Raw genomic sequence first — 17,602 nt, 5'->3', positions numbered from 1 at the left:
GAGCCTTCTTGGAGTCCACCAAGCCCCACCAAAGAGCTTGTAGGCTCCAGTGCTGAGTCACCTCAGGCTAAACAACCAACAGGGAGGGAACTCAGCCCCACCCATCAGCAGACCAGAAGATTAAAGTTTTACTGAGTTCTGCTCACCAGAGCAACACCCAGCTCTACCCACAACCAGTCCCTCCCATCAGGAAGCTTTCACAGGCCTCTTAGATAGCCTTACCCACCAGAGAGCAGAAAGCAGAAGCAAGAACTACAATCCTGCAGCTGTGGAATGAAAACCACATTCACAGAAAGATAGACAAAATGAAAAGGCAGAGGACTCTGTACCAGATGAAGGAACAAGATAAAACCCCAGAAAAACAACTAAATGAAGTGGAAATAGGAAACCTTCCAGAAAAATAATTCAGAATAATGTTAGTAAAGATGATAAAGGACCTTGGAAAAGAATGGAGGCAAAGATCGAGAAGATGCAAGAAATGTTTAACAAAGATCTAGAAGAATTAAAGAACAAAACCTAGAAGAATTAAAGAGATGAACAATACAATAACTGAAATGAAAAATACTGCAGAGAAATCAATAGCAGAATAACTGAGGCAGAAGAATGGATAAGTGACCTGGAAGACAGAATGGTGGAATTCACTGCTGCAGAACAAAATAATGAAAACAGAATGAAAAGAAATGAAGACAGACTAAGAAACTTCTGGGACAACATTAAATGCACCAACATTCATATTTTAGGAGTCCCAGAAGGAGAAGAAAGAGAGAAAGGACCTGAGAAAATAGTTGAAGAGATTATAGTGGAAAACTTCCCTAACAGGGAAAAGGAAATAGCCACCCAAGTCCAGGAAGGGCAGAGAGTCCCAGGGTTGAGAAACCCAAGGAGAAACATGCGGAGACACATAGTAACCAAATTGACAAAAATTAAAGACAAAGAAAAATTATTAAAAGCAACAAGGGAGGGCTTCCCTGGTGGCGCAGTGGTTGAGAGTCCGCCTGCCAATGCAGGGGACACAGGTTCATGCCCTGGTCCAGGAAGATTCCACATGCTGCGGAGGGGCTAGGCCCGTGACCCATGGCCACTAAGCCTGCACGTCTGGAGCCTGTGCTCCGCAACGGGAGAGGCCACAACAGTGAGAGGCCTGCCTACTGCAAAAAAACAGAAAAAAAAAGAAAAAGAGGGAGAGGACTCAAATCAATAAAATTAGAAATGAAAAAGAAGAGATTACAACAGACACTGCAGAAATACAAAGCATTAGAAGAGTCTACGACAAGCAACTCTATGCCAATAAAATGGACAACCTGGAAGAAATGGACAAATTCTTAGAAAGGTATAACCTTTCAAGACTGAACCAGGAAGAAATAGAAAATATGAACACACCAATCACAAGTAATGAAATGGGAGCTGTGATTAAAAATCTTCCAACAAAATAAAGTCCAGGACCAGATGGACTCACAGGTGAGTTCTATCAAACATTTAGAGAAGAGCTAACACCCATCCTTCTCAAACTCTTCCAAAACATTGCAGAGGAAGGAACACTCCCAAACTCATTCTACAAGGCCACCATCACCCTGAAACCAAAACAAGACAAAGATACTACAACAAAAAAGAAAATTACAGACCAATATCACTGATGAATATAGATGCAAAAAGCCTCAACAAAGTACTAGCAAACAGAATCCAACAGCACATTAAAAGTATCATACACCATGATCAAGTGGGATTTATCCCAGGGATGCAAGGATTCTTCAATATATGCAAATCAAACAATGTGATACACCATATTAACATACTGAAGAATAAAAACCATATGATCATCTCAATAGAGGCAGAAAAAGCTTTTGACAAAATTCAACACCCATTTATGATAAAAAAAACTCTCCAGAAAGTGGGCACAGAGAGAACAAACCTCAATATAATAAAAGCCATATATCTCAAACCTACAGCTAACATCATACTCAATGGTGAAAAACTGAAAGCATTTCCTCTAAGATCAGGAATAATACAAAGATGTCCACTCTCACCACTCTTATTCAACATAGTTTTGGAAGTCCTAGCAATGGCAATCAGAGAAGAAAAATAAATAAAAGGAATCCAAATTGGAAAAGAAGAAGTAAAACTGTCACTATTTGCAGATGACATGATACTATACATAGATAATCCTAAAGATGCCACCAAAAGATTACTAGAGTTAATCAATGAATTTGGTAAAGTTTCAGGATACAAAATTAATGCACAGAAATCTCTTGCATTCCTATACACAAACATCGAAATATCAGAAAGAGAAACTAAGGAAACAATCCCATTCAACAGTGCAACAAAAACTATAAAATACCTAGGAATAAACCTACCTAAGGAGGTAAAAATCCTGTACTCAGAAAACTATAAGACACTGATGAAAGAAATCAAAGATGAGACAAACAGATGGAGAGATATACCATGTTCTTGGATGGGAAGAATCAACATTGTGAAAATGACTCTACTACCAAAGCAATCTACAGATTCAATGCAATCCCTGTCAAATTACCATTGGCAGTTTTTACAGAACTAGAACAAAAAATCTTAAAATTTGTATGGAGACACAAAAGACCCCGAATAGCCAAAGCAATCTTGAGGGAAAAAAAACGGAGCTGGAGGAATCAGACTCCCTGACTTCAGACTACACTACAAAACTACAGTAATCAAGACAATATGGTACTGGTGCAAAAACAGAAATACAGATCAATGGAACAGGATACAAAACCCAGAGATAAACCCACACACCTATGATCAACTAATCTATGGCAAAGGAGGCAAGGATATACAATGGAGAAAAGACAGTCTCTTCAATAAGTGGTGCTGGGAAAACTGGACAGCTACATGTAAAAGAATGAAATTAGAACACTTCCTAACACCATACACAAAAATAAAGTCAAAATGGATTAAAGACCTAAATGTAAGACTGGATACTATAAAACTCTTAGAGGAAAACATAGGAAGAACACTCATTGACATAAATCACAACAATATCTTTTTTGATCCACATCCTAGAGTAATGGAAGTAAAATCAAAAATAAAGAAATGGGACCTAATGAAACTTAAAAGCTTTTGCACAGCTAAGGAAACTATAAACAAGATGAAAAGATAACCCTCAGAATGGGAGAAAATATTTGCAACTGAATCAATGAGCAAAGGATTAACCTGCAAAATATACACAGCTCATGCAGCTCAATATTAAAAAAACAAACAACCCAATTAAAAAATGGGCAGAAGACCTAAATAGACATTTCTCCGAAGAAGACATACAGATGGCCAAGACGCACATGAAAAGCTCCTCAACATCACTAATTATTAGAGAAATGCAAATCAAAACTACAATGAGTTATCACCTTGCACCAGTTAGAATGGGCATCATAAGAAAATCTACAAACAACAAATATTGGAGAGGGTATGGGGGAAAGGGAACACTCTTGCACTCTTAGTGGGAATGTAAATTGATAGAGCCACTATGGACAACAGTATGGAGGTTCCTTAAAAAGCTAAAAATACAGGCTTCCCTGGTGGCGCAGTGGTTGAGAGTCCGCTTGCCGATGCAGGGGACATGGGTTCGTGCCCCGGTCCGGGAAGATCCCACATGCCACAGAGCAGCTAGGCCTGTGAGCCATGGCCACTGAGCCTGCACGTCCGGAGCCTGTGCTCTGCAAAGGGAGAGGCCACAACAGTGAGAGGCCCGCATACCGCATAAACAAACAAACAAAAAAAAAAACTAAAAATAGAATTACCATATGACCCAGAAATCCCACTACTGGGCATATACCCAGAGAAAACCATAGATCAGAAAGACACATGCACCCCAATGTTCATTGCAGCACTATTTACAATAGCCAGGTCATGGAAGCAAACTAAATGTCCATCGACAGATGAATGGATAAAGATGTGGTAAATATATACAATGGAATATTACTCAGACATATAAAGGAACGAAACTGCGTCATTTTTAGAGACGTGGATAGACCTAGAGACTGTCAAACAGAGTGAAGTAAGTCAGAACGAGAAAGACAAATATCGTATATTAACACATATATGTGGAATCCAGAAAAATGGTACAGTTGAACCTGTTTGCAAGGCAGAAATAGAGACACAGATGTAGAGCAAACGTATGGACACCAAGGGGTAAAAGGAGGGGCGGGTGAGTGTGGTGGTGGGATTAATTGGGAGATTGGGATTGACATATATACATTAATATGTATAAAATAGATAACTAATAAGAACCTGCTGTATTAAAAAATAAAATAAAATAAAAAGTTTATAAATGAGAGAATTCCTATCCTTAAACAATTTAGAAACTAAATTTGTAAACAATAAGGGAAGAGAAAACAATGTAGCAGGGATGATGGGTTGAATACACATATATTAATGTATTGCTTTTTATCTAAGTCTCATACACCTCTACATCCTTTAAAATATTTTGTTATGAAAAAGTTCAAATTTATATAATAGAATTATAAAGAAAATATACATATATCTTTTGGATTTAACCTTTAATAATATATTGAAGTATAAGATCAATTACCAAAATTTGACATTTTCTTCATAGTATTCTTATATCCATCTCTAAGAATAAAAATATTTTCTTACATAACCACAATAATATCACACCAAGAATTTTAATAATTTCATAGCACTGTCAATTACTCTGTACTTATATAAATTTTCCCAGGTGTTCCTAAATTTCTTTTTTATACTAAGAAGCACTCAATATCAAAATTGAGGATGAACTGAGTGTCATGAGAGGAAAAAGTTGTGATACAAAAGAACACACAGAGAAGAATAAAGAGAGTGATTGGGGAATGGGAATGGAAGATGAATAAAGGAGTATGTTTATATGAAATCTGGAAAGTGAGCAAAGCACTGGAGAGTTTTAGGAAATGTAGATTGTATCTACAGCAATCTGTTGGATATAAATTTTATAAGCCAAGAGAGATAAAAAGAGTAGCTTGAAATAAGATTTTTTAATACAGGGAGAGCAAAATAATCCGCTCAGAAGGCATTTACACAAGCAAACTGTTTGGGTAACTTATGCTAGTCTCTATGTGTAATTTATACATATTCGGATTTTTCAATTATATTTTGTATTTTTGCCATTTATTCTAGGATCAGAAGTGTGTTAAAAATAATTTGCCACAAAATGAATGAAATGGGCCCAGCATAAGACAAGCAATAGTACAAATGCAATGGTAAATGACACTCACACCACTCCTGCCTTGTGTTGACAGTGAATAAACTGTCACTGTCAACAGTCTTATATCCATCTCTAAGAATAAAAATATTTTCTTACATAACCACAATAATATCACACCAAAAATTTAATAATTTCATAGCACTGTCAATTACTCATGAACTGAGTAATTGTCAAACTGTCAAACTGTCACTGTCAACAGAAGTGAATAAACCTGCCCAAAATAGGCAGCTGACACTCAGATTCAACAGATCATTCACTGTGGAAATGGATAATCAAAGGACAACTTTTGGTTTTTGAAGTGAAGGCAGAAACCTTGATTTTGTTAAATGCAAAATCTTATGATCATTAAAGGTTGGCAATCAACACTCAGTTTAAAACTGGTGCAGGCAAATACTGTGTGTATCAAACAAAACAAGCAACTGTGTGGGCAGAACTGGCCCCTGTGCTACAGCTTGTTGCATCTCATCCAACAAAGCTGAGGAAGCAACACTTCTAACTGGGTGCAAATTTGTAAGACACTCTTCAAAAGTGTTAGTAAGTCAACTTAATTTACATATGTTCCTTAATTTGCTTAGTTTCCTTCCTGCTTCACTTCCTCCTACCTGAATAATACAGGCACTGTCCTGAATGACAGCTCCCTAAGTATACAAGACGACAATGTAACTGATTCAATGATGCCCTGAACAAAGACGTGTCTGGTGGTGAGCCTCCTCTAGAAAAAAGGAAATCTGATTAATTCTTCAAGTTATACCTCTATTCCAGAAAAGAATGAGCCAAATTTACATAGCTAACTAATCAGGGAATATTCCATTCCTAATCTTTGCCAGAAGGGTCAGATCCAATCTAATCACATTACTACAGAATAGTACCTAGATTTAGACATTTTCACTGTAGCATTTTTACTAAGGATTAAATCTAATCCTGAGAGGAAAAATATAATCTGCTTTAAATTTTGTATTTATCTTATACATATTAATATTTATCTACAAGAATTACAAAATTTGATGTCATGTAAAATCATTGGATTATGAAAAATTTAGATAAGCACACCTACCATCTTTGTACTTTATTATGTTTGCTATACAATTCATCATAGTTTTCCTCACAATACATCTTCTTCTTATTATTGCATTTGCACTATCTATCAAGACAGTGGTCTCTTTGATAGACAGCAGGACTAAATTCTGTTCAGCTTTATCCCATCCTATCACAGAATACTGTAACATCCCAGAGACTCAGAGAATGCTTATTTAATTGATATGTTTTTTTAAAAAAAGACTGAGGGCTTCCCTGGTGGTGCAGTGGTTGAGAGTCCACCTGCCGATTCAGGGGACACGGGTTCGTGCCCAGGTCCAGGAGGATCCCACATGCCGTGGAGTGGCTGGGCCTGTGAGCCATGGCCGCTGAGCCTGCGTGTCCGGAGTCTGTGCTCCGCAATGGGAGAGGCCACAACAGTGAGAGGTCCGCGTACCACAAAAAAAAACAAACAAAAAAAAACAAAACACAAACAAACAAAAAAAGACTGAATTTAAATAAATTTTTTAAATTGAATCTGGCTTTAAAAATCATGGGTTAACATCCCAGAGACTCAATAAATGCTTGCTTAATTCAAGTAGCTTAAAAAGTAAAATTGGATTTAAGAAAATCTCAAAAAAGTTGAACTGTATTTAAAAATCATGAGTTAACATAAATATTTCAATATAACTTAATTTATACAAATTTATAGGACAAATGCTATTCTAATATAATAAACAATAAAGCTCATATCTTCTTCCCAAAAGTATTTGAAGAAAAATTTCTGTCTGGTATAATTGCAATTTTTCCATAATTTGGGTATCAGAGTATTCAAACTATCAAAAATGCACTTTGGGTTTTTTTTTTTTACTACATATCACTACATAATCTAATGACATTTTTTATCAGGAATTGTGTAATTCTTAGAGATTAGAAAACACGTAGGCCTTTTGGCTTGATCAGCATAAGCAGTGACTGTGTTGAAAGGACTGAGAGGTGCAGTGCTGGCTGATAGAAGCTCAAATAATTTCTCTAACCAAGTCACGGAGACCAAAATGTACTCTCACGCAGCAGCATTTTACTCCAGCATAACTACTTTGCAGCAAGAATATGTAGCACACTGAAATTTAGAAAGATGAAGGTTCATCTATTTATTTAACATTACTATCATATTTGCTCTTAGAAGTATACGAATAGAAGAAACTGAGTTTCCTACTCTCCCCTTTGGCTTTCTATCTCCAGAAGTGGGCAAGAAAATTTCCCCTTGATAGTTGATGTACCCTGCAGAACCAAAATTTGAAGATTGTGCTTATAGTAACTTTCCTTATCTTTCTAACATGTAGCACAAATACACTACTGGTTATGAATATTAAGACTAAAATAATTAGCAAGACAAGTTTCCCTAAGGCTTAGATCACAGTAACACAATGAGTAAAAAGTGAGATGGAAATTAGAGCGAAACTCAAAGTTTTGTTTGACATTTGTAGTTATACAGTGGCAGAACTGCCTCCCAGGAACTAAGATTGAAGAACTCCACACTGTTAAAGCCATCTCCCTTCTTTTGTCCATTTTCAATTACAGTTATCCCAGTTTGGTTAGCCCTAAACTAGCCATATGAAAACTCATGATGTCGAGTATTTTTTATCAATGAAATCATTCTTTTTCCTTATTTCTAGACTGCTAAACCAAATGTGTACCAAAAAAGATTATCTTCAGTTAACTTTCCACTAGGATTCATTCATTCTATTCATGCATTAAACCATGAAAAAAATATTTTAGCTTATTACGTATGCTAAACACCATGTGATATACTGGGTGAGCTACAAAAATATACTGTGAGCTACAGAAATAGCTCACACCCATTATCCTATATGATACCAAATATGAGTGTTATCATTCACATAGATCACTGAAAATGATGGTCAAAATACCAGGTGTGTCATTTTGGGGGACAAAGTTCTTACACCCAAGTAGAAAGTCCATGAAGATTAACATTTTCTGAAGGTCTTTTGTTTGTTGTTAAAATTTATTATACTGAGTCTATATCAGTCTTTCTAATCACAAAATACTAATAATGCCACACGAAGTAGGAAATACTAACAAAAGCTCTAAAAGTTTATATCATGAACACAAATCTTAAAAAGACTAGATTCATATAATCATTAACATTACATGTCATAGAACGTGTACTCAAAAATGTATTGATGCTTTAGCTATGAAAAACATACATTTCAAAAAACTTCTCTTCACCATTTGGATGTCAACTAAAAACATAAAAAATGTGAAAAATCACAAAAAATATATTTTTGAAGGAATATAATCCTTAATCTCCAAACTATGGCTAAAGGGAAAGAGAAGCGAAGATCAGGCAGATGCCACACAGAAGGAAATGAATAATATTTACATCATCAGTGATAAGAGGGACTAGTGGTAGCAGATTTAAGAAAGCACCAGCAAAACAACTTCTTGATGAGAAAGAGCATGTTCTGAAGGGCAAAATCCTAGCTCTGGTTATAACAATAATTGCAGAAACTGTTGATCAAGACATATAATAGAAGTTGTTCTCAACCTAGTTTGATTCAGAAATGTAGATGTGGAAGGTCAATACAAAGAATCACCCAGGTCAGTCATATATGCAGGACACAGTCTCTGAAATAGCAGAGGAGAATTTTTTAGATGGAAAAACTCCTTAGAATGGAAGACAAAGGGGTCGGAGGTTTTACACATAACATAAAGAAATTTCACAGACATCCAGAAAATGCTAACTCATTAAATTATGAACAATAAAGAAAAATTAGTACAGGCCATAATACAAATATACTATTAAAGATGAGAAAGAAAAAGGAGAATAAGGATGTTAGTCAAAATACAAATGAAAAACTAGACAAATGTTAGTTCATAATGTGGGCAAAAGGCTAATCACCTTCATATACAAAGAGCTCCAGAAATCATGGCCAAAGGATATGAAGTAACAGGTTAAGAATATATAATGCCAATTTGTTTTAAATATATTAAAATATGCTCAAACTTAATACTTATAATAATATAAATAGAAATTTAAAAATACATTGAAATACCATTTTTACCTTTCAGACTGGCAAAAATCCAAAATTTGATGCCTCACTGTGTTGATGTAGCTATAGACAGACAAGTGTTCTCATGCATTGCTGGTGAGAATTTGAATAGATAGAACTCCTATGAGGGTCAATTTGGTATCTACCTATCAATATTTATCTTATATATGTGTATGTGTGTGTGCAAAATGATACACATGAAAGTTTTTGGAAGATATTTTGAAGGTTTACTAATAGGTTTGGTACCTACATAAAATTGAATGAAGTACAGTTATAAGAAAATATAAGAATGCTCTCTATATACTGACATATGTGGAAAAACACTAAAATATATTTCTTAAATTAAAAAATATAAGACATTCAGGACATTGTTTTTAAAATACTACCAATTTTTCAATAAGCAGGGGATACGTTTGTTCTTTAAAAAAAATCAGAACAGACTTCCAGTTTCTGGTTCTGCCCGTAAGGAGCTTAAAAATTACTACTCCATTCAAACAGCAAGTAAAAGGATGAACAAACTGAAAAATCAACAGCTCCCTTTTGATTCTTAAGAGAGATGAGGACAGAGGACAAACCACTGCCCTCAAGATTGGAGAGACAGGCAAACACAGGGAGTCACTGCTTACCAAAGCAGAGACTCATATGCAGAAACCTCCATGGAAATCAGTTCTGGGGTAGGAAAACCTGAGCTGTAACTGAGGAGCATCTTTGGCCCATTTTACAACTGGACTGTCTCTTTTCTTATTGTTGAGTTTTAAGAGCTGTTTATATATTTTGGATATTAGTCCTTTACCAGATGTTTCTTTGACAAATATTTTCTCCTAGCATGTGTCTTATCTTTTTATTCTCTTAATATTGTCTTTTACAGAGCAGACATTATTTTAATGTTATTTAAGTTCATCTTATCAATTATTTTTTTCAGGGGTCAGGACTTTTGTGTTGTATCTAAAAAGTTACTGCTATATACAAGGTCATCTAGGTTGTATCCTATGTTGTCTTCCAGGAGTGTTACAGTTTTATGTTTTACAGTTGGGTCTACAATCCATTTTGAGTTAATTTTTGTAAAGGTATAAGGTCTGTATCTAGATTCATTTGGACATGTGGATATTCAGTTGTTACAGCACCATTTTTAAAAAAGACTATCTTTTCTCCATCATAATGAGCCAAAGACCTTAAATGACCCCTCAACAAAGAAGATATACAAATGGCAAGTAAGCATATGAAAAGATGCTCCACATCATATGTCACCAGGGAAATACAGATTAAAACTATGAGATACCACTACACAGCTATTAGAATGACCAAAATTCAGAACACTGACAACACCAAGTACTTGTGAGGATGTGGAGCAAAAGAAGCTCTCATTCATTACTGGTGGAAATGCAAAATGGCACAACTTTGCAAGAAATTTTAATGTAGTTTTTACAAAACTAAGCATACTCTTACCATAGGATTCAGCAATCACATCACACTTCATGGCATTTACCTAAAGGTGCTGAATACTTATGTCCACATGAAACCTGCACATGGATGTATATATCAGCTTTATCCATAACTTACAAAACATGGAAATAACCAAGATGTACTTCAGTAAGTGAATGGATAAACTGTGGACAATGGACTGTTATTCAGTGATAAAAGGAAATGATCTACTAAGCCATGAAAAGACATGGAAGAAACTTAAATGCATATTATTAAGTGAAAGAAACTAATCTGAAAACGGTAAATATTGTATGATTCCAACTGTATGACATCCTGCAAAAGGCAAAACTATGGAGATAGTAAAAAGATCAGTGATTGCCAGGGATTAGTGGAAAGGGAGAAATGAATAGGTGCAGCACAAAGGATTGTAAACTTCTCTGTATGATATTATAATGGTGGACCCATATTATAAATTTGCCCACACCCTTAAAATGTACAACACCAAAAGCGAACCCTAATGTAAACTACAGACTTTAGATGATTATGATGTGTCAAGACAGGTTCATCTATTGTAACAAATGCACAATCTGGTAGGACATGATGATAATGGATAAGCTATACACATGTGGAAGTAAGGGGTATATGGGAAATATCTGCACCTTCCTCTCAATTTTGCTGTAGACCTAAAACTGCCCCCAAAACAAAAGTCTTTAATTTTAAAAAAAGAAAAATAACCAAATTTATAATATAAGTAAGTGGGTCCTGTTTGGTCAATATCATGAGAATATTGTCCTACCTTTGATATTTGATCTAGCACTATGTGTAAAGATCAAGCACATGGAGAATAAAAGGAGAATAGATCATTGGATTTATTATTTGCAGAAAATATATCTTTAATGTGGTAAAAATTTTATAAAATTCATTTATAATTGCTACACTGTTTCTTGGAGAGAGTGTGCCATGAAGAACAACATCCCAGGAGATGTAGCATTCATACAACTAAAAAATTATTGATATCATGCTACATATATTATCATAAAACACAGTACCAGCATTGTCAGTTTCCAATTTGAGGTTTAGTACTGGAAGGCACTGGTATGTGATCAGCAAGATGAAGCAAAGCATAGGAAAAGGAGAGATAATGTAACTTGGTTGAAATTTGTGAACTATAAAACTAGTAATATATGCATATAAATAAAAGCTATTGAGTACAATTAGGGTAGTGGTAAAAAAAAAATCAAAAACTGAATCCTTCATCTAGGCTTTCTGGGCTTGCATGAATCCCCAGTGAAGAAACTCTAGGTTAGAAGAAATAATTTTGGACAGGATGAATAGGAGCAAAGCTCCAAACCACAAATTTGGGACAGAAGCCTGGAAGCAGCTATGCAGAGTGAAACTGGGAAAAGTCCTCATCTTAAAAACAAACTTGTGAATCTGAATTATGTAGCAAATCAGTGTACAATGGGCCCTCCATTATACACAGGTTCCTCATCAATGGATTTAAACCACTGTGCATCAAAAATATTTTTAAAAAATATTCATTGCCATTCAAATGAAAATGGCAACTATTTACATTACATTTGCATTGTATTTACAACTATTTATGTAGGATTTGCATTGTATTAGGTATTATAAGTAATATAGAGATGATTTAAAGCATACAGGAGGATGTGCATAGGTTACATGCAAATACTATGCCATTTTACATAAGGGACTTGAGTATCCATGAATTTCGGTATCCAGAGGGGGTCCTGTAACCAATTCCCCTCAGATACAGAGGGATAACTGTATATATTCTTTTCATAACTATTTATTTAATGCCCATTATGTGTCAGACCTTTTAATACATGTTGAAGCTCTAACATGAAGACAAAAATCCATGCCATCAAAAAACTCACAATTTGGGATGGTCTATTTGTCAGGATCAAGCTAAGTTCAGATCAATAACAGAGACAGGAATTAAAATATGTATATTCAGGTGATTAGAGCAATGGGCCAAGGTTCAAAGTCCAAGAAGACACTCAGGCACCAAGACCAGAGTGCAGAATGAAGAATTCAACAAAAATCATTGCACATACAAGAATTATCAGAATAGGTGCAGGTTCTACAGGAAGCTGAATCATAGGAATTATGCCACTAGGGTCAAAAGCCTTTGTTCCTAGGGTCAGATTCCCCAAACTCATGGCTAAAAGTTTAGAATTCATCCAAAATAATTGTGCTCCCATTCAGAGGGGTCTTTCTACATTATCGTTGGTAGTTGGTTACTTATCTCTGCTTTAACAGGTCCAATTGCAGAGAGGTCACCAGTTATTTTTAAAATGTTTATCTAAGAAAGCTATTGCTTTTTATATCTTAATCTTGTAAATAGCTCCCTATTGAATTCTTCTGTTGTTTCCAAGGGGTTTTCAACTGACTTTCTCATGTTTTCCATGTATAAATCCATATCATCTGCAAATAATGTTAGATAATTTCCTTCCAATGTTTATAGCAATCATGTCTTTCTCTTACCTAATTGCATTGTCAAATTCTTCCAGAAAGTGTACATAAACAGTGGCAATATTGGGCATCATTAATTTTAGCAGTAATGACCTAGTATTTCACAGTTAAGCATAATTGTGGCTTTCAGTGTGTGCGTGTGTGTGTGTGTGCATATGTATTCCAAAAAGTTTTTTTTAACAGAAATGGATATTAATTTTTGTCAACTGCTTTCTAAGCATCTATAGAGAATTTTAATGTCATTTCTCCTTTGATCAATCTTGATAAACTGAAAATAGCAGATTTTGAATAATAAATTCTACATTTTATTACTAGAATCAATCTCACATAATGATTTCTTTCTTTTAATGTGTTTCGAGTACTTTCACATTTTTCAAAAGTAAAGCTAGTGTGTGGTATTTTTTCATTTGCATATTATTGTGGAATTTGATACAATGACATAATACATCCTTTGTAAAAATGATTTGTAATTTTCCCTCTTCTCAACTCTGAAACAGTTTAAGTAGTAGCAGCATTTTATTTTTTTTTATTTTTTATTTTTTTGTAGCAGCATTTTATATTTCCGAAAGATTTGAAGGGGTTGACATGGGGGCACAGAGCTCTGTGTACCTGGCATCATAATTTTCTTCCAGAATATTTGGTCAGTTTACTATCCCAATATTTTTGGAGTCCATTCTTACAATTACATTTGGTATAAAACATTTAATTTTCTCTAGTTTTTTTTACAGAGTTTAGAGTTTATTTTTTCATGTACAATTTAATACCACTTTCCTCCTTATTTTTTCTTAATAGGCTTAGCTGTCTTTCATTTTCAAAAACAAATAATATTTAAAATGTGATCATTGTTTTTCAATTCACTAACCTTTGTTTTTAACTTCACTGTGCTCTTTCTTCAGGTCCTTTGGTTTGTTTTGTTGATCATTTGTCTAACCCTTTTAAATGATTAGATAATTCAATTAATTAAATTATTTCCTTTTATTAATCTAAATATTTCAGCTATAAATATCCCTCTGAGGGTTGTTTTACTTAATTTTAAAAGTTTTATGACATGTTTATTATTATTTACAAAGTGTATGGCAAGTTAGGATCAATTTTTCTTTTTTGCCACCAAATAATCATTAAGGATAGTTTATGTTTTTTAATGTTCATTTTTCTGATGTTCTTGTTTTCCAGGTTTCTGTTAAAGATTCAGTTATTAAAATTTCTAATCTATTGAAGTTTTATAAAGTTCCATGAGCCCTTGAAAAGAAAGTTCAGGATGTGAATTCAATATATGTCTTTTGGATTTATTCATTAAATACATCATTTATATCTTTTTTTTTGGTATGTATACATATAACTGATTCACTTTACTGTACACCTGAAACTAACACAACATTGTAAATCAACTATACTCCAATAAAATTCTTCTTTTTTTTTTTTTTTTTGCGGTAACCGGGCCTCTTACTGTTGTGGCCTCTCCCGTTGCGGAGCACAGGCTCCGGACGCACAAGCTCAGCGGCCATGGCTCATGGGCCTAGGCGCTCGGCGGCATGTGGGATCTTCCCGGACCGGGGCACGAACCCGTGTTCCCCTGCATCGGCAGGCGGACTCTCAACCACTGCGCCACCAGGGAAGCCCTAATAAAATTTTTTAAAAAGAGAAAAATGACTTGGTTCTAGCTTTGTGACCCTTGATACAACACTTAACACAACACTCTGGGCTTCTGCTTCCTCACCAGTTCAACGGAGGCACGTGGAGGACCCCCCAGCTTACACTCTTTGATGCTGTCACTGGCTACCAAGCTGGTTTTTATCACAGTTTCTGAGAAGCTACCCAAACTTTTTGAGGTTTCCTTATCCATAAGAAAGAAAATAAAATTGAGAGAAGCCATTTGAGCAATGAAAAGAAATGAACTGTGGATTTAGGCAGACAGACAGTCTCAATTCTTAGCCCTTGTGACCTAAAGCAGGTTACTTGACCTCTCTGAGTCTTACTTTCTTGACTTTCAAAATGGAGATAACAATGTCTGTTGTAGGGATTGTGGAAGGATCTCGCTCATGCCACCTTACAGTAGGTGCAAAATAAGTATCGTTTCCCTTCTTTGTTCCTATATCACTTTCAGCAAATGTGAGAGGGATGTGAGTATGTTGAAATATTTGTTTAAAAAATAAATAAATTCTTTAAAAGAATATTAGAGGTTTTAACATCAGATAGATATATTAATCTACATTTCCCTCTTCCAACATAAGAGGGCCTACATTCTGATCAACACTGCCCATCTCTGAGGTTATCTCGGAACAGAGATGTTCCGAAAGACTGAGGTTAAGAGGCTACAGGGAGCAAAGGGCACCAAGCACAGGAATCACTGTTCAAAGCGGGAAAAGACGTGGTCCTGACCACGGTCCTGCCAGGCACCATCTCAGATGGGCTCTGCGACAGCATCAGGAGGCCTGAGGAAACAGTTTGGGCCACCAGCCAGCAGGCACGAGAAGTCCCCAGGCCGGGAGGCTTTACCATGATGGTGCAGCGAGCTCCCTAATCTCAAGGGAGCTCAACATCATACCTGAGACCTGGCCCCGAGGCAGCACAGGAGTAAGAGGCACTACTTTGAGGAGCAGCTTCAGCTCTAAGTTAACCACAGGAAGAAAGACTCTAATCACACATAAACATATACAGGTTTCCACAGCTAGCTCTAGAGGACTGTCATCTGAGGGGAACAGGGAATGCCCAGAGTGAGCTCAGGCAGGGACCCCTCGCACACTGGGGAGAAGATGCTGCACTGCCACCGGTCTCAGCCAGCAGGCAGCCCATGTCCCCAGCCTTCGCCTGTGCCAGGTCCAGAACACATGACCCCAGCTCATGCTCTCGTGCTCCAGAAGCTGGTGTAGACAACAGTGGGCTTCCTGGACAAAGAAGACCCATCATTCATAACTGACCCCTCTGCTCCTCGGGGGGAGAATGTATTTTAAACCTGGAAGAGTCATAATTCTATGTTCCACATGTTGTCAGCTTTGCCTTCTACAGACACAGGGCCTCTCCCCTTTGAGGGGGACCCATCTGGCTGTGGGGGTGTGCCCTCCCTATTGGCAGAAATGTGGGGGCAGGCAAACAACAGGCTTATGATTTGGATTGTGTCCTGCACATAAACACCTGGGAGAGCAGAGCCAGGACTGTGGCAGTGGGGAGTGTATGCCACAGGAGATGGTGATGAGACATTGTGGCTATACAAAAGGATTCTGGCTGTGCCAACTCTAGTAGAGCCACTAGGCATGTGCTTCATAGGTGAGATGCAAGCACAGGCTGGCAGTGGACACAGGACTCCTTCCCGATTCAGGACAGCAGGGACCACTGCCCGAGGTGGGACTCCTCCAGGGCGCAGAGCGGGTTTTGCTGCAGGACTGGCTCAGCTTTGCTGGTTCCAAGGACTCAGTTCAGCCATCTTCCACCCTCAGACAAACTGATACAGGTTGGGGACCTTGATGTTGAGATCGCCAATGTTGATATTCCGAGGCATCTCTGGCAGGTTGATGTTTTTCACGGCAGACACGGCCCGGGCGGGCGCTGCTGAAAGGCCACCCTTGGATTTCTCCGGCCTGTTCTGAGCTTCAATCTGAGCCACGATTTCATTCATGTTTGTTTCCAACACCATCCCACCCATCACCACCTCCTGAAGAATGTAGTGCACCTTATCCATATGGAAGATCAAATCCAATTCACAAACATTTTGAAATACATATCCAGAGTCTCCACAAAAACCTGGATGAGGTCCAAGTTCACTCTCTGATGAATCCACACAAAATACAAAATAGAGGGTAGCATAATGCTGATAAATCAGTTTGTAGTCAGAGCCACCTGTCAAACTTCCACCTCCCAAGAAGTTACAGATGTTGTCATCCCGCTTGAGAATTAGATGGAAGGTCTCTCAAATAATCTGCTGTTGAATTTCTTCTGGGAAACGCTGGTAGAAGCAGACCAGCTGGGGCTTCCCATGATTATTGAAAACCAGAATTGCCTGAATCATCTTTGCCCGCCATGCTTCTTTCACCACCGGCTACTTCCAGAGAGCATCTCCCATTTATATATTTTATAGATTTTTTTGTCTACTTTAACTCTATGTTTCTGTCTCTTTAAAATATTTTTATTAATTATTGTAAATTTATTTTGTATTTACATATAAGTTACTATGTAAATTAGAACCTTATCGAGAATTGCACCCTTATTATGAGAAATTTAGCACAAATTATACTTCCTTTATCTTTCCTCAATATGCATTTTATTTTTCTTTGGCTAGCACTGGACATCCCCAACTCCTTCAACTCTGCCTTAAACGAAAATTTCCAGTCTTACTGTTCTGAATATTTTTCTCTATGTACAGTCTTACGGTAATGCTCTT

The 17,602-nt window shown here is 36.6% G+C and overlaps 1 pseudogene across 1 annotated transcript; it reads right to left on the bottom strand.

Moving 5' to 3' along the window:
- Positions 1-16,488: 16,488 nt before the first annotated feature.
- On the bottom strand, positions 16,489-17,230 carry LOC136123516 (AP-3 complex subunit sigma-2 pseudogene; annotated as a pseudogene). The gene has a single exon (XR_010655914.1). The product of XR_010655914.1 is annotated as an AP-3 complex subunit sigma-2 pseudogene (transcript).
- Positions 17,231-17,602: the final 372 nt, after the last annotated feature.

This window comes from Phocoena phocoena, chromosome 5, assembly GCF_963924675.1.
Source record: "Phocoena phocoena chromosome 5, mPhoPho1.1, whole genome shotgun sequence".
In the NCBI taxonomy this organism is placed as follows: domain Eukaryota; kingdom Metazoa; phylum Chordata; class Mammalia; order Artiodactyla; family Phocoenidae; genus Phocoena; species Phocoena phocoena.
The sequence above is the reverse complement of the archived record's forward strand: the minus strand, read 5'-3'. Positions and strand labels throughout refer to the sequence as shown.